This window comes from Aegilops tauschii, chromosome 2, assembly GCF_002575655.3.
Source record: "Aegilops tauschii subsp. strangulata cultivar AL8/78 chromosome 2, Aet v6.0, whole genome shotgun sequence".
NCBI classification, from domain to species: Eukaryota; Viridiplantae; Streptophyta; class Magnoliopsida; order Poales; family Poaceae; genus Aegilops; species Aegilops tauschii.
Window position 1 is genome coordinate 603,084,874 of NC_053036.3, and position 23,509 is coordinate 603,108,382.

General features: G+C 43.3%; 1 pseudogene; it reads left to right on the forward strand.

Annotated features, from left to right (window-relative positions):
- The first annotated feature begins 1,818 nt into the window (after positions 1–1,818).
- LOC120975201 (U2 spliceosomal RNA) lies at positions 1,819–1,940 on the forward strand (annotated as a pseudogene).
- The last annotated feature ends 21,569 nt before the right edge of the window (positions 1,941–23,509 follow it).

Sequence of the window (23,509 nt, forward strand, 5' to 3'; positions counted from 1 at the left end):
TTGGTAACCGCGCAGTTCCGCGTTTCTTGCTATCCCATTAGAAATGTACGTACCGCCCTTTTTTATATTTTTTTTGAAAATTTTGAATTTGACCGGTGCAGGTATAGTCAACTAGTGCGGAAATTCTCGCATAACACGAAACCAACAATGGTCTACTGGCACATATGCCCCTCCTCACTAAATCTTCGACAATAGTTCCCGGTCAATCCGAGTATAATACATATCTATACAGAGCTCAAACAAATTTTAATTCAAAATTCATTTAAATTTTTTGAACGGTATCTGCTCAGTAATTTTCGGTACCCGCAGTAACCATGTCCCCCCCCCCCCCCCCCCCCGCCCCTGCGGGTATTTTCTTGGGATTCGGTAGCCACAACTCTGAGCTCGATGGGCTAAAAATTCTTTGCACGAAGTGTACACTTCTTTTTGAACTGCAGGCGCAAATTTGCAACGCCAAAGAATTTGCAGCTTGTGATTATTTGGCACTTTGTTTTTTGCTAGATCTTAGGGCCACTTTCACTAACGAAATCGGGAGCCCAAGGCGCTTGTCTTATCGGTAAAGTTGGAAACCCAACCTTCACTCTCACATATAAGTAAATGACGAAATGAGGGTGCATGAATCCTCATACCCGGTGTCTATAAGCATGGTTCTCGACCTTATCAATATAAGTGTCATAGGGGAAACATAAGCCTCTTATGAAAATGAAACCTGAAATTGAAAGGTTAAGATGGCATTTGGCTACATCTTTTTTTCTCGAATACGCACAAGCATGCGTATCATTCATTGAAGATGAAAGGGAAGACTCCCAAAGGTCTTATGTACAGAGGTTATTTACATGCCGGATTTTCCGACACTACCGACAAGACACTATGGCTACTACTCCCGTGCTGCCTATCTATCTACCGCTGCATCCTGTGCAGGTTTGCCGAGCAGTCCCGCCTTGGTCCAAGCCACCCCTTCTTCCATAATCCGCTGCTTGAGATTTGGGATTGGCATTTGGCTAAATCCGCTTAGATAAAATACACCCGAACAATCTTCGACGACTTTGTTGAAACTAAGGTGAAAATGAGAAAATACACCCGAACAATCTTCGACGACTTTGTTGAAACTAAGGTGAAAATGAGCAGCATCGGCGTGCTCACCGGATCCAGTGGACAAGAGGTCAAGGTACACTGCAGGAAGGCTAACAAGTCTTCTCGCTTCTCCACATCAAGATCTCCACAATTTCTTATTGTGTGATGATCCGAAGATACCTGCAAGGAATCCCAAGATCAGATGAAGCTCCTTGTACTGTAATTTGCCTACGTTTTCCTTTTGGGGGGGTTTGCCTGCCGGTGGGTTTAGGCTATTAACTGGATTCGGTCTTGTCAAACCACAAGCCCCGCAGACAAGCTGGGCTTGGGCTATTAATTTGATTCGGCCTTGTCAAACTGCAAGCCCACTAAGAAAGCACGGCCACCCCTCAGCTTGCCGTGACTTGATTATTAGATTTTCTTTTAAAAAAAACTTTTAATCTATTCATCTTCAATCATGGCAATAAGATGAACATCAGAAATAATAAAAATTGCATCTAGATTCGTAGACCACCTAGCGACGACTACAAGCACTGAAGCGAGCCGAAGGCGTGCCACCGTCATCGCCGCCCCCCCTCCCCCCTCGCCAGAGCTGGGCAAAGCTTGTTGTGGTAGACAGTCAGAAAGTCGTCGTGCTATATTAGATTATTAGTACCACATGTATCCCTAAAAAAAAGTACCACATTGCCTGGCCACACCAAAAAAGTCGGTGGAGGGGAATACAAGGGGACGCGCACGATTCTAATACATTTCTCAGTTTTTTGGCTAAGATCTTTTGTGGGTGAGGATTCATATACGTAGCTTGCTATTTGAGTCTTCTTGTATTGTCCTATCAGTGCACTACTGCTAGGTCTGATGCACCCCAACAAAATCAAGTTAAATATTTGTTAAAGGATTATAAATGAAAATATCTTAAACACATTTATTATCAATCAAGCTTATTTGATTTTGAGATGGTTATTTGTCTAATTTATTTTTATGAACTCAATGAAAGTGATAAGTTCAATTTATGTTTTTAGTTATGATATCATTACCTTTTATTTTGAACACAATACAGACGGCAACGTTAATACATACGCACATACATTCACCCCTATAAACACATGCATGCACACCCTATCCCGCCTTCGAGAGATTGAGCCGGCACATCATCTTGAGATCGACAAAGACGCTACAAACGCCTTCGTAGTCGACGAGAATATCTCCTCCCACTGAACGCATACCGACGAAAGGCCTGAAATAAATCCTGAAAAATACGAGCACCAGTGTCAAGTCTAGGAATAGAATCCCAGTAGGCTAGGGATACCACTATCCTTCTAACAGTTTAACCACTGGTTGGTTCGCATGATATGGCTACTTTTATGGGTATACTAACCTTGTATTAAATTACTTCTAGGGTAGTAGACTAACAATTTCACACTTTTTTGGTGAATTATATAATAGTGTAGCCTTTGCAGAAAAATATGTCATATTATTTTTCTTATGCATGTTTAACCAAAATGAGACCTTTTAAATTTGAAAAATATAAGTATATATTTGTTCCATATTAAATATGTATGATATTTTCTCCTTTAAGATTTATAAGAATATTCTATGAGGATACGCCTGGATCCCTAGAAATATTGCATGGGTGCGGTAACACCCGCTAGGATCACATCACCCTATGAGATGACAAAGTACGCTTGGGACGGAGGTGGCGAAGCACTGACCAATGCAAACTTATTATGCTCGAATTGACTCTGTCGAGAATCCACCATTGTCTTGGGCACCATGTAGCGCTTCCTCGGAGACACCGCCGCCATCGATAACGTGAAGAGACCCAACATGGCAACCCCCTAAGGTGGCGGGAGCATCGGCCAACCCAGCAACCCAGGCGTGGCAATGTAGCTAAAGGCGGAGCCATCCGCAACCTGACATCGGCACCATGTATCGCTCGATGAGTGAGACTGGCGGAACCAGAATTAGAGCAGGAAGAAAGATCCATAGTTTTTAGATAATATTACCTCCGTTCTAAATTATTTGTCATGATGGAGGGAGTATTACCGAGTTATAAACTTGTTTATGATGATTACTAAAGCCCCCCGGTTACCCAAAAAATGATGTTGTATCATCATGCATCCATCACTTCTTTGCTCCCGAGAAGAATCATCCATCAGCTCCTTCTCTCTGGAAATAAAGCCCACGGCATCGATCAACTCTATCCCTCGTCATGTTGACCACATTTTCCAAGCATGTACTCCCTCCGTGCGGGTTTATTGCCCTACTCGTTGGGTCAAACTTTGACCATCTACAAAACTAACAAAATATAAATTATATGATACAAAAAATATATTGTTGGATTTGTATTTAAAAGAGGTTTTCAAACGTATAATTTTTGTGACATATAGTTTGTATTTTATTAGTTAATTTTTTAAGTAAAACTTTAGCCCAAACAAAGAGGAGGCCCAACAAATCCGGATGGAGGTAGTAGTACATACTACACACGGTATCCATGACCTTATGCTGTAGCGCATGGTGGGTCAAGACATGTGCGATGTCTAATTAACTGAACTCCCCAGAAAAAAACTGAACTGAGTTAGCTCAGTCAGCGAATTAAAAATTGTCGATGAGCTGATTAGTGAGCACATGAATGCAAAGTATGGATTCCAGAACTATATTTCACTAGTTGGGTGACAGGTTGGAAAACGATTTTGATATATACTACCAAATATTGCAACTTGAGCGCGTATCAGAATTAATCAATGGAACAGGCAACGTACCAACTGGGCCAATGATCGTGTACCAAAGGTGGGTGGAGCGTTCACCTTTTAAAATTGTGAAGAAAAATAATCATGACATGCAAGTAGCATATAGTATATCATACATCTTTGTTTAGGCGATCTGGACACACACTTTTAAATCAAACCTCCATCCACAACTTGATAAACTAAAATGACAGATCCAGCTATGGATAGCGTACCTGATTTGAAAATTGCGAACAATATCCTCCTCATATATTTCAAAATAAAAAAGAACTGATTTGTTTCTTGTTCTATGAATCGAATTGGGGTTCGAAGATTTGTGTACGGAAGATGCTTGATGTATTACTATTGTTATTATTAAAAGGTGTCAATATCACGACTTATTAGTCAGTAAATTGGAGGCTAGTGCACCTAAAAAGCCTAATTTATTGGTGGCTCTCCTTTCGAAATGTCACTATTGATATTATTCTATTGTTCATGTATAAAAGAAATAGATTAAAAGAACAAATCAACATTTCAGTTGAGAAGTGTTCCACGAAGACTAAACAAACAAATAAGAAAGCTACGGCTAATTAAGTAGCAAAAGCAGACTACGCAAGAAGCAAACATAGAGAGATTTAATTAGCAAAACACGGTATAGGAAGGAAGGGGTCCATGGTAGTCCATGTAATAAGAGAAATTCTCCATTTCTATTGTAGGTGGAAAATGACATGAGCATTTGAGTATGCATACATTGTTGTCCAACATGTTGGTGTGTGTCCCAGCATGTTGCTTCTTCTTCTTCTTCTTCTTCTTTGTTCTGTTTTATGTGTGTGCAATTCTGCAAATGTATCCCACTGTGTCTTGCTACTCTTTTATTTAATTTAAATGGTCCAGAATGCCTAGTGTGCATTGTAGTTTCAAGAGTGCATGAAGCATCACAGTGGTCTCCCTTCCAAGGAGTTGAAATGTGCACTGTCAACTGCATGTATATTTTGTCTTCAGGTGATCTCTATGCCCCAGTGCTACCCCTTGAGCATGCGTTGGTTTTTCCTTGAAGATGAAAGGGTGATGCAGCAAAGTAGCGTAAGTATTTCCCTCGGTTTTTGAGAACCAAGGTATCAATCCAGTAGGAGATAACACGCAAGTCACCTAGTACCTGCACAAACAATCAAGAACCTCGCAACCAACGCGATAAAGGGGTTGTCAATCCCTTCACGGTCACTCGCGGAAAGTGAGATCTGATAAAGATAATAAGATAAATATTTTTGGTATTTTTGTTGTATAGATTGAAAAGTAAAGATTGCAAAATAAAATTAATAGGAAACTAGAATTGTAGATCGGAAACTTATATGATGGAAAATAGACCGGGGGGCCATAGGTTTCACTAGTGGCTTCTCTCAAGATAGCATATCACTACAGGAATCAGCTACTTTGCCGTCTGCCGCGGACGGCAAAAGGCTCCGGCAAAGTAGGCTACGGTAAAGAGCTTCTTTGCCGTCTGCTTTCTGAAGTGGACGGCAAAGGGGCCTTTGCCATCAGCGGCGGACGGCAAAGAAAGCCGACGGCAATAAATTCGCTATTAGTCCGTTAGGCGTCTAACGGCAGCCTTTACCGTCCGCCGCTGACGGCAAAGAGCATCAAGCCTTTGTCGTCTGCTACTGTAGGCAAACTGACCAAATGGGTCAGCTGCCAGGAAGCACAGGTGGTTGCCACGTGGCTTCTTTGCCGTCCGCGGCGTACGGCAAAGAGCCCGTTGCCGTCGGTGGCAGACGGCAAAGAGCCTGCATTGCCTCTTTTTCTGTTTTTTCTTATACCCAACCATTTTCACAGCAAATAGATGATACATATATATTTTTCACATGGCAAGTTCACAGCAAACATATGAGATATCCAACACATATAATTTCATCATACATGCATAGTTCCATCAACCATACATAGCAAGTTCCACATACGTGCATCCAACCATACATATTACGATAGTGTCATCCTACCATACATGCATAGTTCATCGATACAAAAGAAACATAGTTCATCCAAACAAGCACTCCATCTATAAAAGCACAAATGGAAAAGAAGCACTCCATCCATGCAAGCTTCCGTGAATTAAATCAAATCTGCAAAATGATAAACAAGATGTTAGAAAAAGAAGAAGAAGAAGAAGAAGAAGACTATAAGAAGTAAGCATACTTAAGTAAAATGGAGCTAACCTAGAAGAAAATGAAGAAGAAGAAGAAGAAGACTAGAAGAATACTAGAAGAAGACTAGAAGAATACTAGAAGAAGAAGAAGACTATAATTAAGCTTATTATGTAAACTTGGTCATTTTGTGCTAACATAAGTAATTTTGGAGTTAACCTATAGGAAACTAAGCATATTAGAGATAACTTAGCATATTAGAGCCAACTTAGGTAAAATGGAGCCAACCTAGCTAATTATGCCATCTTTGAGTGAACTAAGCATATTAGAGCTAACTTATAGCTAACTTATGTCATTTTGGAGAAGAAGAAGAAGAAGAAGAAGACTATAATTAAGCTTATTATGTAAACTTGGTCATTTTGTGCTAACATAAGTAATTTTGGAGCTAACCTATAGGAAACTAAGCATAGTAGAGATAACTTAGCATATTAGAGCCAACTTAGGTAAAATGGAGCCAACCTAGCTAATTATGCCATCTTTGAGTGAACTAAGCATATTAGAGCTAACTTATAGCTAACTTATGTCATTTTGGAGAAAAAGAAGAAGAAGAAGAAGAACAAGAAGAAGAGGAAAATGAAGAAGAAGAAGAAGAAGAAGAAGAATATGTGACATTTATGAGCTAATTTAGGTGAAATTGATCGTTTGTGAGCTAACCTAGGTGAAATGGATCGTTTATGAGCTAATCTAGGTAAAATGGGTCATTTTAGAGCTAACTTGGGTAAAATGCATCATTTTGGAGCTAACCTAGGTAAGATGGGTCATTTTGGAGCTAACCTAGGTAAAATGGGTCATTTTAGAGCTAACATAGGTAAAATGGATCATTTTGGAGCTAGTCTAGGTAAAATGGGTCATTTTAGAGCTAACTTGGGTAAAATTGATCATTTATGATCTAACTAAGGTAAAATGGGTCATTTTAGAGCTAACTTGGGTAAAATGGATTGTTTATGAGCTACCTAAGCTAATTATGCTAAGTCTAGGTCATTGTGGTAAGCATATTGGAGGAAATAAGGCTAAGTCTAGGTCTTTATGCATTTGTTAAGCAAAACACTAGAGAAACTTACCATGATCATGGAGGTGTAGGAGCGGGCAGGCTCGTGCCGGTAGCTGGAGAAGGATCGTGCGATGCTTGTCTGGAGTTACGCTGCACCAAAGATCATTTTCAATGTCTCGTTAGCATGATGACACTCAAATGTTAAGACTAGCAAGTAATGTCCATTCAAATTAAACTCACCGTGGTCCCAGGAGCAATCACTGGCATCGGCGGAGCGGTCTGACCGGTCTTCTCGCACACAAACTGCACATTTGGTTTTTACGACTCAGTCATACTAGTTAGTAATGAGACAAACACTACATGAATGTTTTGGCTAATCTGCAGAAGAAACTTACCACAAGGAGCTCGTACATGGCCCTTGCCTGCATGTCATTCCGTGCCCTCTCCTCCTCCAACATCTTTGTCGTCCTCTCCTCCAACTCCCGCTGCCTCCGCCAGAAGATTCTCCGTTCTATCTCTCTCACTCTGTATAGCAGCCTGCAACACCACTCCTCGTTACCATTTGTAATCATTGATGGAAGCACACACAATGTAATGGAGAAAGATAGCTGAGTACGTATAACTAACCTTGATGGCGAGTTGGACTGGCCGTTCACGAGGCCTTATCTCAGGAGCGGAGCTCGACTGGCGCGCCTTGATCTCCGGGAGAGTGCTAGGACAACGATAATTCCATCTCCAATGGCTATGGAGCCATGGGACCTCCCGCCACCAGATATCATCACCAGCTCTGGATCAATGGGACCCTGGCTCGGGTTAAAGTCCTCCCCTTTCCTCGCCCTCCCCTCATCTCTATATTTCACGAGCTTGTCGTGGGAGGAGATGTTGGTGAAGTTGTTTGCATCATCGAGGTCAGACGGAGAGAATGCCTTGACTTTCTTGAAAGAGGCAGTGTGGGCCATGGCATACAGGTCGTACACCTCTGGCACCTTATCCGCCTTATTGTAGCGTGCCTGAAAGAGAGAAACAAAGTAAATTAGTAATCAAAGGGCTCAAGCTAGCATGATGAATGAATTGCATGAATCATGAAGCAAACCACATACCCAGTTCCGCCCGAACTGATATAAGTTGGAGCTGCCTTGATGGTGTGGCCCACCTTCCATTTGGGCACGTTTGTCCTTGGCCGCGTTGTGGACGGCTAGCCATTCTTTTGAGCACCACTCATTGACCAACACCTCCCAACAATCCATTCGATCCGCACACCATCTCGGAGGCGCCTAAGTTAGCAAATAGAAACTTGAGCGCAACGGCTATGAATTACTAAATGAAGGAAGTAAGTACAAGGCCTTAAGAATTACCTTCATGTACTGCTCCTTACTTAGGAACTTATCGCGGCACGCTGGCTTGGGCTTCTTGATACCACGCAAGGCGTAGTAGTCTCGAACAGCCTTTACCCGAGCCTCGTGCCGTAAGTTCTGTAGTAGGCGCTTGCAGACGTTCTCGATAACATTTGCCGCCTCCTCCTTGTATCCCTCCTCACACCTGTAGAATGTCTGCAATCAAATGAGACAATATTGATTAGTACAATTAATAACTAGCTAGTTGAAGATTTTTAAATGTGTAAAGGAGAAATTACCCAGAACTTTCTGATCACCACGTCTGCCCTCGTGTCGCACAAGACACCGTCGATAATCTCACCCGGCGGGGCCGGGGCAGCCAAGTAGTGCTCCCAGCTCAATCCAAGCTCTGGAAGCCGACCCTCACCAGGCAACGTGACAAACCCCGGGAAGTTTTGCTGGCAAAGCACTCCAAGGACGGAGTTGGGCCGGCAGACACTATGATGGTGGTCCCAACCCCTACAGCATGACAAGGCCAACGCATTAGATATTTGAAGAAACGTGAATGGAGAAGGTACAAAAAGATTAAATGCACTTACCTCTCCCCATCAGGGTAAATCAACCACCTCTGCTCGCAGGTCGCCGGCACGGACGGGAGCCGTGTACAACCACGCTGGTAGACGGTGCCCCCCTTCTCCTCAATATCAGTCGGCTCCCCGCCATCATCAGCATGGCCACTCGGCCCCTCAGGCTCATCCGGCCAGGTACCCCATCCAGACGTGTGCTCCTCCGGGGTCTCGTGGGCCGAAGGCCGTCGACCCGAGGCTCGTGGGACGAAGGCTCGTGGACCGGAGTCCGTGTAGCCTCCTTCTCGGACGAGTCCACCCTAGCAGTCACGTACTCGGGTGAAACAGCTGGGGGTGGCGGCGAGGAAGGCGCCCTAGCAGTCACCCTACCTCCTCTCCCGCGACCACGTGCTCCTCTCTTCTTCCCTCCCTTACCTCGTCCCCTGCTGGGCACCGCTGTCGACGAAGAAGGGCCCGACGGTGTCGCCATACTGTCCAGCAACGCTCGGCGGAGAGGTGTGTGTGGAATGGAAGACCTCCCACCACGCACCGACGAAGAAGGGGCCTCGGAGCGCTCCCGACCAGCGCCCACCATCTTTCAACGCCTGCCATGACAAAGAGTAAACGAAATTAGTACAACATAAAAAAATACCGACATGAATAATAATATATGATTTTTCATAACAAAATCAAAAAATATATATGATGTTTAAATCTACCCGATCAACACAATTATATATGATGTTTCTCATAACAAAATCGAAAAATATATGATGTTAGGGTGTCGGGGGGTCGGGGTGTCGTGCCGGGGTGTCGGGGTGGCGTGTCGGGGTCGGGGTGCTATTTCGGGGTCTGGGTGTCGGGGGTCGGGGTGTCGTGTCGGTGTCGGGGTGCCGTGTCGGGGTCGGGGTGCTGTTTCGGGGTCGGGGTGTCGTGTCGGGGTCGGGGTGTCGGGGTGTGGTGTCGAGGTCGGGGTGTCGGGGTCAGGGGTCGGGGTGTCGGGGTGTGGTGTCGGGGTCAGGGTGTCGGGGTTAGGGGGTCGGGGTGTCGGGGTGTGGTGTCGGGGTCGGGGTGTCGGGGTCAGGGGGTCATGGGGTCGGGGTGTTTCCTTCTCTTCTTCTTCTTCTTCTTCTTCTTCTTTCCCTTCTTCTTTTGTTTTTTCCTTCTCTTCTTCTTCTTTTATTTCTTCCTTATTTTCCTTTTTCCTCTTCTTCTCATCTTCTCCTCTTTTTCTTCTACTTCTTCTCCTCCTCCTCCTCCTCTTCTTCTTCTTCTTCCCCCTTCTACATATTCTTCTTTTCTTCTTCTTCTTTTTTCATATTTTTTCTACTTCTTATAATTATATAACTAATTAACTAAAACCCATGCACTAGTCTAATCTAATATAATCTAGCACTAAATCTAACACTAACACATATCTAGTCTAATCTAACAATTAAACAGCAAAAAAGAAAAGACAGAAAAAACTCACCGGAGATGGCGTTGGCCGGGGCTTCGCAGCGGCAGGGTGGCCATGGCGACGGGGGCCGCAGGGCTTCGGGGCGGTGGCGCCGGGGGCGACGGTGGCGCCAGGGCGCTCGGCAGGTGGTGGGGGCGGCGGGGCGCCGCGGCGGTGGGCTGTTCGGGCGGTGGGGCGGCGGGGCGCCGCGGCTGTGGGCCGTTCGGGCGGCGGGGCGACGGGGCAAGGGGGCGGCGGCGGGTGCTGGGGCAAGGGGGGCGGCGGGTGGTCGGGGCGACGGAGCGAGGGGCGATGGGTGGGTGGGTGGCGGGGCAAGGGGGCGGCGACGGGTGCTGGGGGCGCGGCGGGTGGCGGTGGTTGTCGGGGAGGAGACAGAAATAGAGAGATGGAGGGGCGGGGTGGGGCTCAGCCGTTAGTTAGGTTAGCTCTTTGTCGTCCGCCCCACCTTTGTCGTCCGCTTTTTTCTCTTTGTCGTCTGCTGGCAGACGGCAAAAAAAGGGGGCCCGTTAAGTTTTTCATGATCAGCTCGTTAGCGGGGGCCACCTCTCTCTTTGCTGTCTGCCAGCTGACGGCAAAGATTCTTTGCCGTCCGCTAGCGGACGGCAAAAAATTGGCTGATGGCAAAGACCTTCTTTGCCATCAGCCAGTTCGTTGTCGTCCTTTTCCTGAAGCGGACGGCAAAGACCTTCTTTGCCGTTAGCCAACAGACGGCAAAGAACTGGCAGACGGCAAATAAGCTAATCCAGTAGTGTATATTACGGTGGGTGAACAAATTACTGCCGAGCAATTGATAGAAAAGCGCATAGTTATGAGAATATCTAGGCATGATCATGAATATAGGCATCACGTCCGTGTCAACTAGACCGAAATGATTCTGCATCTACTACTATTACTCCACACATCGACCGCTATCCAGCATGCATCTAGAGTATTAAGTTCATAAGAACAGAGTAACGCTTTAAGCAAGATGACAAGATGTAGAGGGATAAACTCAAGCAATATGATATAAACCCCATCTTTTTATCCTCGATGGCAACAATACAATACGTGCCTTGCTGCTCCTACGGTCACTGGGAAAGGACATCGCAAGATTGAACCCAAAGCTACGCATTTCTCCCATTGCAAGAAAGATCAATCTAGTAGGCCAAACTAAACCAATAAGTCGAAGAGACTTGCGAAGATATCAAATCATGCATATAAGAATCCAGAGAAGAATCTAATATTATTCATAGATAAACTTGATCATAAATCCACAATTCATCGGATCTCGGCAAACACACCGCAAAAAGTATTACATCGAATAGATCTCCAAGAACATCGAGGAGAACTTTGTATTGAGAATCAAAAAGAGATAAGAAGCCATCTAGCTAATAACTATGGACCCGAAGGTCTGTGGTAAACTACTCACGCATCATCGGAGAGGCTATGGTGTTGATGTAGAAGCCTTCCGTGATCGATTCCCCCTCCGGCAGATCGCCGGAAAAGGCCCCAAGATGGGATCTCATGGGTACAGAAGGTTGCGGCGGTGGAAAAGTGGTTTCGTGGCTCCCCCTGATGTTTTTAGGGTATAAGAGTATATATAGGCGAAAGAAGTACGTCGGTGGAGCTCTGTGGGGCCCACAAGGGAGGGGGCGCGTCTACCCCCTGGGCGCGCCCTCCTGCCACGTGGCCGCCTCGCAGAGTTCCAGACTTCAACTCCAAGTCTTCTGGATTGCTTTCGTTCCATGAAAGATCATTGCGAAGGTTTCATTCCGTTTGGTATTCCTTTTCTGCAAAACACTGAAATAGGCAAAAAAACAGAAACTGGCACTGGGCCTTCGGTTAATAGGTTAGTCCCAAAAATAATATAAAAGAGCATATTAAAGCCCATTAAACATCCAAAACAGATAATATAATAGCATGGAACAATGAAAAATTATAGATACATTGGAGACGTATCACCCAGTAGTTTCATTACTGCATAGGGTTAGCCATTTGACGAGCAGCCGATAGATGAGGCTAGCATGGTCGAATTCCGACCAGCTGCATTTGGCATCTTGTCCACTTTTCATTTTTCGAAGAATTCCTTTTTCACACTTCCAAAAAATATGTTATTGACTTTCAAAAATTCTTTGTGCAGCTTTTAAGAAGCTTTTTGGGATTTTTAAAAACTTGTAGAGTTTGAACTTCTAGGAAATTCAAATTTTTGGGATTTTAAACTTTAGGAATTTAAATTTTCAAAAAAATATTTTTTTTGTGCTTAAAAATGCTGGAACCTACCAACTATGTGGAGCCCAGCATATGAGAGACAGACGAGGCACGGTATATAGTGGACAAAGTTGGCTGGAAGGGCCCCTGTGCATCCCTCTTGTTGCAATTGTGTGACCCAACATGTGATAGACAACTACACGCGGTGTGTGGTGGAAAAATTCATGTGGTGGGCTCGTATGCATGTCGACAACCCCTATTAGAGTGCCCACAACACTCTTTGCCCGCACCGTCGGGCAATCACGTAGGAGTCAACTCGCACTATATATCATATATCATTTTAGTTACTGATATGTTATTTGGGATGTGCTTGGGAAGTCGAGGCTTGATACATTCCCTAAAAAGGTCTGCCTATTTGTTTGTCTTTGTGGTGTTTTAGAACTTCGATCAAGTTTGTAAGTTGTAACATGGTTCCACTCGCAGGCTTGGTGGTTTTTTGCTTAAAGTGTACTACCTAGCTACATGCACGTTTCATACCATTCCAAAATGTCCTGTAATTTTATTTTATAAACTGAAGAGGTTTCCTCCAAAGAAAGTTAAAGAGTGCATATGAAAAAGCATACATAATTATCTCCATTCATTAGTGTCACACCAGATGATTATACTCACAAAAATGTAATGTATATTTGATATGTGTTAGCCCTAATTTCATTTGACATTATGCAATTGACTATGATAACAATATCCAGTTGGCTATTACATGTACTAGTACGGTATATGTGCATTGCCATAGAGAACAACAAACAATATACAAAGACATTTCTCTAACCACATCAAGGCGAACACAATCCCAATGCTATTTCCACCAACCAATAATTTGATACTTCTCCTTCCTATCCCGGTCTACCACTTTGCTACATATTACTATGATATAGTGTCGTACTATCTTATGAAAATATGTCAAATCTCAAACATTGTTTCGTTGACCATCGATGGATTGTGATGCATAAACCATCTCACCTTAGTTTGTATAATAAGGAGAGGGTATATCGAACTGACCACATTCACCTACCCTAAGCCTATCTTCATTGAACAACAACTATAGTAGACTTCTACTTCAGCTATTTTCTCCTCCAACCGCCATGATATGCTTAGCCTTCATATCTACGTCTAAAGTGTCGTCTTTATCCTCCCTTCCTACATCTTTGTTAGCCATGACTCTTCCATGTCTTTTCTCCATCGAGACTTGCATTTATATGGATCCTAAATCAACTTACCATTCTAGAGATTCTAAACAGATATACCATAATACCACAACCACTCTGCAAAGCTTCATCTTCTTCACCACCTGCTCCCTCTCCATAGCACCCTCGACTGCATTTTGGTCGTCATTCGACCGCATGTTCCGAAATCACTAACTTCACCTTCTTACCCAATTATAGAAAATATAAGTCATTGCTCTGGTATCCCCCAACTATGGAGGGCCCACATTGAAGGAAATATGCCCTAGAGGCAATAATAAAGTTATTATTTATATTTCCTCATATCATGATAAATGTTTATTATTCATGCTAGAATTGTATTAACCGGAAACTTGATACATGTGTGAATACATAGACAAAACAAAGTGTCCCTAGTATGCCTCTACTTGACTAGCTCGTCAATCAAAGACGGTTGAGTTTCCTGACCATAGACATGTGTTGTCATTTGATGAACGTGATCACATCATTAGAAGAATGATGTGATGGACAAGACCCATCCGTTAGCCTAGCATAATGATCGTTAAGTTTTAACGTTATTGCTTTCTTCATGACTTATACATATTCCTTTGACTATGAGATTATGCAACTCCCGAATACCGGAGGAACACCTTGTGTGCTATCAAACGTCACAACGTAACTGGGTGATTATAAAGATGCTCTACAGGAGTCACTGAAGGTGTTTGTTGAGTTGGCATAGATCGAGATTAGGATTTGTCACTCCGAGTATCGAAGAGGTATCTCTGGGCCCTCTCGGTAATGCACATCATGATAAGCCTTGAAAGCAATGTGACTAATGAGTTAGTTACAGGATGATGCATTACGGAACGATTAAAGAGACTTGCCGGTAATGAGATTGAACTAGGTATGAGGATACCGACGATCGAATCTCGGGCAAGTAACATACCGATGACAAAGGGAATAACATATGTTCTCATTACGGTTTGACCGATAAAGATCTTCGTAGAATATGTAGGAACCAATATGAGCATCCAGGTTCCGCTGCTGGTTATTGATCGGAGATGTGTCTCGGTCATGTCTACATAGTTCTCGAACCCGTAGGGTCCGCACGCTTAATGTTCAATGACGATTTGTATTATGAGTTATGTGTTTTGGTGACCGAAGATTGTTCGGAGTCCCGGATGAGATCACGGACATGACGAGGAGTCTCGAAATGGTCGAGAGGTAAAGATTGATATATTGGACGATAGTATTCAGACACCGGAATGGTTTCGGAGTGTTTCAGGTATTTTTCGGAGTACCGGGAGGTTACCGGAACCCCCCGGGGAAAGTATTGGGCCTCATGGGCCATAGGGGAGAGAGAGGGAAGCCCACAAGGGGTGGCGCATGCTCCCCCCATGGGCTGTCTGAATTGGACAAGGGGAAGCCCCCCCTTTCCTTTCCCCCTCTCCCTCTCCTCTCCCCTTTCCACCTCCGAGAGAAGGAAGGGGGGCCAACTTGGACTAGGAGTCCTAGTCGGTTCCCCCCCATGGCGCGCCCCCTAGGGCCGGCGGCCTCCTCCCCTCCTCCTTTATATACGGGGGCAGGGGGCACCCCATAGCAGATCAATTGTTCTCTTAGTCGTGTGCGGTGCCCCCCTCCACAGTTTACTCCTTCGGTCATAGCGCCGTAGTGCTTAGGCGAAGCCCTGCGCGGATCACATCACCATCACCATGCTGTCGTGCTGACGAAACTCTCCCTCGACACTTTGTTGGATCAAGAGTTCGAGGGACGTCATCGAGCTGAACGTGTGCAGAACTCGGAGGTGTCGTACGTTCAGTGCTTAATGGGTTGGATCACAAAGACGTTCGACTACATCAACCCCGTTAAGCTAACGCTTCCGCTTTCGGTCTACGAGGGTACGTGGACACGCGCTCCCCCTCTCGTTGCTATGCATCTCCTAGATAGATCTTGCGTGATCATAGGAATTATTTTTGAAATTGCATGCTACATTCCACAACAGTGGCATCAAAGCCAGGTCTATGCATAGATGATATGCACGAGTAGAACACAAAGAGTTGTGGGTGATCATAGTCATACTGCTTACCACCAATGTCTTATTTTGATTCGGCGGTATTGTTGGATGAAGCGGCCCGGACTAACCTTACATGACCATGTGCATGAGACCAGTTCCACCGATAGACATGAACTTGTTTTGCATAAAGGTGGCTCGCGGGTGTCTGTTTCTCCAACTTTAGTTGAATCGAATTTGACTAGGGACGGTCCTTGTTGAAGGTTAAAACAGCACACTTGCCGAAAAATCGTTGTGGTTTTGATGCGTAGGTAAGAACGGTTCTTACTAGAAGCCCGTAGCTGCCACGTAAAACTTGCAACAACAAAGTAGAGGACATCCAACTTGTTTTTGCAGGGCATGTTGTGATGTGATATGGTCAAGACATGATGTGTTAAACATTATTGTATGAGATGATCATGTTTTGTAAAATTTATCGGCAACTGGCAGGAGCCTGATACGTCTCCAACGTATCTATAATTTTTTATTGTTCCATGCTATTATATTAACCATCTTGGATGTTTTATATGCATTTATATGTTGTTTTATATGATTTTTGGGACTAACCTATTAACCTAGAGCCCAGTGCCAATTTCTGTTTTTCCTTGTTTTTGAGTTTACAGAAAAGGAATACCAAGCGGAGTCCAATTGATGTGCCAATTTTTGATGATTTTTTATGGACCAAAAGAAGCCCCCGGAGTAAAAGAGTTGGGACATAAGAGTCCCGAGCCATCCACGAGGGTGGAGGGCGCGCCCCCCTGCCTCGTGGACGACTCGGAGACCCCCCTGACGTGAGACCGATGCCAAAAATTCCTATAAATACAGAAACCCCCAGAACATAACCTAGATCAGGAGTTCCGCCACCGCAAGCCTCTGTAGCCACCAAAAAACCAATCAGGACCCTGTTCCGGCACCCTTCCGGAGGGGGGATCCATCACCGGTGGCCATCTTCATCATCCCGGCGCTCTCCATGACGAGGAGGGAGTAGTTCACCCTCGGGGCTGAGGGTATGTACCAGTAGCTATGTGTTTGATCTCTCTCTCTCTCTCGTGTTCTTGATTTGGCACGATTTTGATGTACCGCGAGCTTTGCTATTATGGTTGGATCTTATGATGTTTCTCCCCCTCTACTCTCTTGTAATGGATTGAGTTTTCCCTTTGAAGTTATCTTATCGGATTGAGTCTTTAAGGATTTGAGAACACTTGATGTATGTCTTGCATGTGCTTATCTGTGGTGACAATGGGATATTCACGTGATCTACTTGATGTATGTTTTGGTGATCAACTTGCGGGTTCAGTGACCTTGTGAACTTATGCATAGGGGTTGGCACACGTTTTCGTCTTGACTCTCCGGTAGAAACTTTGGGGCACTCTTTGAAGTTCTTTGTGTTGGTTGAATAGATGAATCTGAGATTGTGTGATGCATATCGTATAATCATACCCACGGATACTTGAGGTGACATTGGAGTATCTAGGTGACATTAGGGTTTGTGTCTTAAGGTGTTATTCTAGTACGAACTCTATGATAGATTGAACGGAAAGAATAACTTTGTGTTATTTTACTACGACTCTTGAATAGATCAATCAGAAAGGATAACTTTGAGGTGGTTTCGTACCCTACAATAATCTCTTTGTTTGTTCTCTGCTATTAGTGACTTTAGAGTGACTCTTTGTTGCATGTTGAGGGATAGTTATATGATCCAATTATGTTATTATTGTTGAGAGAACTTGCATTAGTGAAAGTATGAACCCTAGGCCTTGTTTCAAAGCATTGCAATACCGTTTATGCTCACTTTTATCATTAGTTACCTTGCTGTTTTTATATTTTTCAGATTACAAAAAACTATATCTACCATCCATATTGCACTTGTATCACCATCTCTTCGCCGAACTAGTGCACCTATACAATTTACCATTGTATTGGGTGTGTTGGGGACACAAGAGACTCTTTGTTATTTGGTTGCAGGGTTGCTTGAGAGAGACCATCTTCATCCTACGCCTCCCATGGATTGATAAACCTTAGGTCATCGACTTGAGGGAAATTTGCTACTGTCCTACAACCTCTGCACTTGGAGGCCCAACAACGTCTACAAGAAGAAGGTTGCATAGTAGACATCAAGTAATTTCTGGCACCGTTGCCGGGGAGGTGAGTGCTTGAAGGTATATCTTTAGATCTTGCAATTGAATCTTTTAGTTTCTTGTTTTATCACTAGTTTAGTCTATAAAAGAAAGCTACAAAAAAATGGAATTAAGGTTGCCTCATATGCTTCATCTTTTTAATGTCTTTCGTGAAAATGATGGGAAGGAAAATTGTGCTCAAGTACTAGAAGAAGAATTACATAGAATGCTTGGCATAAAATATGTGAATGATGAGCATGATTGCAATGTTGTTAGTATGAATTCTTTGAATACCCATGATGCTAATGATATGCAAAGCCACAAGCTTGGGGATGCTATGTTTGATGAAGATGTTATGTTTAGTCCCCCAAGTTTTGATGCGCAAATTTATTATGATGAAAGCATGCCTCCTATTTATGATGATTATTGTGATGACACGTATGCTATAAAGAATAAAGATAACAATGAAACTTGTCATCATGATTTTAATTTTCAATTGGATTATGCTTCACATGATAGTTATTTTGTTGAGTTTTCTCCCACTACTATTCATGAGAACAAATTTGCTTATGTGGAGAGTAATAAAAATTCTATGCTTGTGGATCATGAAAAGAATGCTTTATGTGATGGTTATATTGTTGAATTCATTCATGATACTACTGAAAATTATTATGAGGGATGAACATGTGCTTGTAGGAATTGCAATAATATCAAGTTTCCTCTCTATGTGCTTAAATTTTTAAAGTTATGCTTGTTTTGCCTTCCTATGCTAGTTGACTATTGTTCCCATAAATTGTTTGTTCACAAAATCTCTATGCATAGGAAGTGGGTTAGACTTAAATGTGCTAGTCATATTCTTCATAATGCTCTCTTTATGTTTCAATTCTTATCTTTTATGTGAGCATCATTGAAATCATCATGCCTAGTTAGGGGCGTTAAACGTTAGCGCTTGTTGGGAGGCAACCCAATTGTATTTTTGTTCTTTGATTTTTGCTCCTGTTTAGTAACAAATAATTCATCTAGCCTCTGTTTATATGTGGTTTTATGTTTTAATTAGTGTTTGTGCCAAGTAGAACCTTTGGGAAGACTTGGGTGAAGTCTTTGCGATCTTGCTGTAAAAAATAGAAACTTTTGCGTTCACGAGATTAGCTGCCATTTTTTACTGGAGAGTGACTTTAGGTTGATTCTTTTTGCAGATGATTAATAGACAAATCACTCATGTCCACCAATTTATTTCAGAATTTTTGAAGTTACATAAGTATTCGAATGATACAGATTACTAGAGACTGTTCTGTTTTTGACAGATTCTGTTTTCATTGTGTTGTTTGCTTATTTTGATGAATCTATGAGTAGTATCGGAGGATATGAACCATAGAGAAGCTGGAATACAGTAGATATTACACCAATATGAATTTACAATGAGTTCAGAACAGTACCTAAGTGGTGATTTATTTTCTTATACTAACGGAGCTTACGAGTTTTCTGTTGAGTTTTGTGTTGTGAAGTTTTCAAGTTTTGGGTAAAGATTCGATGGATTATGGAATAAGGAGTGGCAAGAGCCTAATCTTGGGGATGCCCAAGGCACCCCAAGGTAATATTCAAGGACAACCAAGAACCTAAGCTTGGGTATTCCCCGGATGGCATCCCCTCTTTCATCTTCATTCATCGGTAACTTTACTTGGAGCTATATTTTTATTCACCACATGCTATGTGTTTTGCTTGGAGCGTCATTTTATTTTATTTAGTTTTGCTTGCTGTTTGAATAATATCCCAAGATCTGAAATTCTTAAATGTTAGAGATTATTCACATAGTTACATAATTATTCGACTACTCATTGATCTTCGCTTATATGTTTTTGGAGTAGTTTGTCATTTGCTCTATTGCTTCACTTATATCTTTTTAGAGCACGAAGGTGGTTTTATTTTGAAGAAATGGATGAACTCTCATGCTTCAATTATATTATTTTGAGAGTCTTAAACAACATGGTAATTTTCTTGGGTTATAAAACTAGTCCTAATATGATAGGTATCCAAGAGGGATATAATAAAAACTTTCATATAAAGTGCATTGAATACTATGAGAAGTTTGATTCCTATGATTGTTTTGAGATTTGAAGATGGTGATATTAGAGTCATGCTAGTTGAGTAGTTGTGAATTTGAGAGATTCTTGTGTTAAAGTTTGTGATTCCCGTAGCATGCACGTATGGTGAACCGTTATGTGATGAAGTCGGAGCATGATTTATTTTTTGATTGTCTTCCTTATGAGTGGCGGTCGGGGACGAGCGATGGTCTTTTCCTACCAATCTATCCCCCTAGGAGCATGCGCATAATACTTCGTTTCGATAACTAATAGATTTTTGCAATAAGTGTATGAGTTCTTTATGACTAATGTTGAGTCCATGGATTATACGCACTCTCACCTTTCCACCATTGCTAGCCTCTCTTGTGCCGCGCAACTTTCGCCGGTACCATACACCCACCATATACCTTCCTCAAAACAGCCACCATACCTACCTATTATGGCATTTCCATACCCATTCCGAGATATATTGCCATGCAACTTTCCACCGTTCCGTTTATTATGACACGCTTCATCATTGTCATATTGCTTTGCATGATCATGTAGTTGACATCGTATTTGTGGCAAAGCCACCATTCATAATTCTTTCATACATGTCACTCTTGATTCATTGCACATCCCAGTACGCCGGAGGCATTCATATAGAGTCATATTTTGTTCTAAGTATCGAGTTGTAATTCTTGAGTTGTAAGTAAATAAAAGTGTGATGGTCATCATTATTAGAGCATTGTCCCATGTGAGGAAAGGATGATGGAGACTATGATTCCCCCACAAGTCGGGATGAGACTCTGGATGAAAAAAAGAGAGAAAAAAGGGGCCATAAAAAAGAGAAGGCCCAAAAAAACAAAAACAAAAACAAAAAAAATGAGAGAAAAAGAGAGAAGGGGCAATGCTACTATCCTTTTACCACACTTATGCTTCAAAGTAGCACCATGATCTTCATGATAGAAAGTCTCCTATATTGTCACTTTCATATACTAGTGGGAATCTTTCATTATACAACTTGGCTTGTATATTCCAATGATGGGATTCCTCAAAATGCCCTAGGTCTTCGTGAGCAAGCGAGTTGGATGCACACCCACTTAGTTCCTTTTTGAGCTTTCATACACTTATAGCTCTAGTGCATCTGTTGCATGGCAATCCCTACTCACTCACATTGGTATCTATTTATGGGCATCTCCATAGCCCGTTGATACGCCTAGTTGGTGTGAGACTGTCTTCTCCTTTTTGTCTTCTCCATAACCACCATTCTATTCCACCTATAGTGCTATGTCCATGGCTCACGCTCATCTATTGTGTGAAGATTGAAAAAGTTTGAGAACATCAAAAGTATGAAACAATTGCTTGGCTTGTCATCGGGGTTGTGCATGATGTAAATATTTAGTGTGATGAAGATAGAGCATAGCCAGACTATATGATTTTGTAGGGATAGCTTGCTTTGGCCATGTTATTTTGAGAAGACTGTTGGAAATATGCCCTAGAGGCAATAATAAATAGGTTATTATTATATTTCCTTGTTCATGATAATCGTTTATTATCCATGCTAGAATTGTATTGATAGGAAACTCAGATACATGTGTGGATACATAGACAACACCATGTCCCTAGTAAGCCTCTAGTTGACTAGCTCGTTGATCAATAGATGGTTACGGTTTCCTGACCATGGACATTGGATGTCGTTGATAACGGGATCACATCATTAGGAGAATGATGTGATGGACAAGACCCAATCCTAAGCCTAGCACAAGATCGTGTAGTTTGTTTGCTCAGAGCTTTTCTAATGTCAAGTATCATTTCCTTAGACCATGAGATTGTGCAACTCCCGGATACCGTAGGAATGCTTTGGGTGTACCAAACGTCACAACGTAACTGGGTGGCTATAAAGGTGCACTACAGGTATCTCTGAAAGTGTCTGTTGGGTTAGCACGAATCGAGACTGGGATTTGTCACTCCGTGTAAACGGAGAGGTATCTCTGGGCCCACTCGGTAGGACATCATCATAATGTGCACAGTGTGACCAAGGAGTTGATCACGGGATGATCTGAGTTACGGAACGAGTAAAGAGACTTGCCGGTAACGAGATTGAACAAGGTATCGGGATACCGACGATCGAATCTCGGGCAAGTAACATACCCATAGACAAAGGGAATTGAATACGGGATTGATTGAATCCCCGACATCGTGGTTCATCCGATGAGATCATCGTGGAACATGTGGGAACCAACATGGGTATCCAAATCCCGCTGTTGATTATTGACTGGAGAACGTCTCGGTCATGTCTGCATGGTTCCCGAACCCGTAGGGTCTACACACTTAAGGTTCGATGACGCTAGGGTTATAGGGAATAGATATATGTGGTTACTGAATGTTGTTCGGAGTCCCGTATGAGATCCCGGACGTCACGAGGAGTTCCGGAATGGTCCGGAGGTAAAGATTTATATATGGGAAGTCCTGTTTTGGTCACCGAAAAAGTTTCGGGTGATATCGGTAATGTACCGGGACCACCGGGAGGGTCCCGGGGGTCCACCAAGTGGGGCCACCAGCCCCAGAAGGCTGCGTGGGCCAAGTGTGGGAGGGGACCAGCCCCAGGTGGGCTGGTGCGCCCCCCCACCAAGGCCCAAGCGCATGGGAGAGTGGGAGGGGGCAAACCCTAGGTCCAGATGGGCCTTGAGGCCCACCCTAGTGGCGCCCCCCCCCCTCTCCTCCCCTTGGCCGCCCCCTGTCACGACCGGATTTTGGGATATAAATTCCCAGAAAAACGGCCTGTGTGCTCACCAGCCCCAGGATTACTGTTAGCTGATGAGGTACCAACTTGATACAAGAATTCCAAGCAAGGAACAAAATATGTAGTACAAGACCATTTAGGCCTGGGAGTACAACACTTGGTTTCTAATGGTTGAGGGCGGAAGCGGTTGGATACATCTGCGTCTATGGGACTCCATTTCCCACAAGAACAGCTGACCAGGATAACTCCTATCTTCGCGAGGCTGCAAACGTCAACAACGTAGGTTCCGAGGTTGTCACCGTGATGCATACCTTCACGCAAGGAATCTGGCCAAGACAATAGCCAGGGACAAGCCAGTGAGTACGTTTGAATGTACTCGCAAACATTAAGAACACGGGTATAATAAATCAAAACATGCTCCGAATTAATTAGATGATCACACGTCTGTCACGAAAAATACGAAAGACCAAGATGCACACATATGGTTAAAAATAGACCAAAATAAAATACTGGGTGCCAAACGAGTGTCTGAATGACTCCTCGAGCGGAAAATGCGGAATAGTAATACTGGTGCCAAACGAGTGTCTGAATGACTCCTCGAGCGGAAAATGCAGAATAGTAATACTGGTGCCAAACGAGTGTCTGAATGACTCCTCGAGCGGAAAATGCAGAATAGTAATACTGGTGCCAAACGAGTGTCTGAATGACTCCTCGAGCGGAAAATGTAGAGTAGTAATACTGGTGCCAAACGAGTGTCTGAATGACTACTCGAGCGGAAAATGTA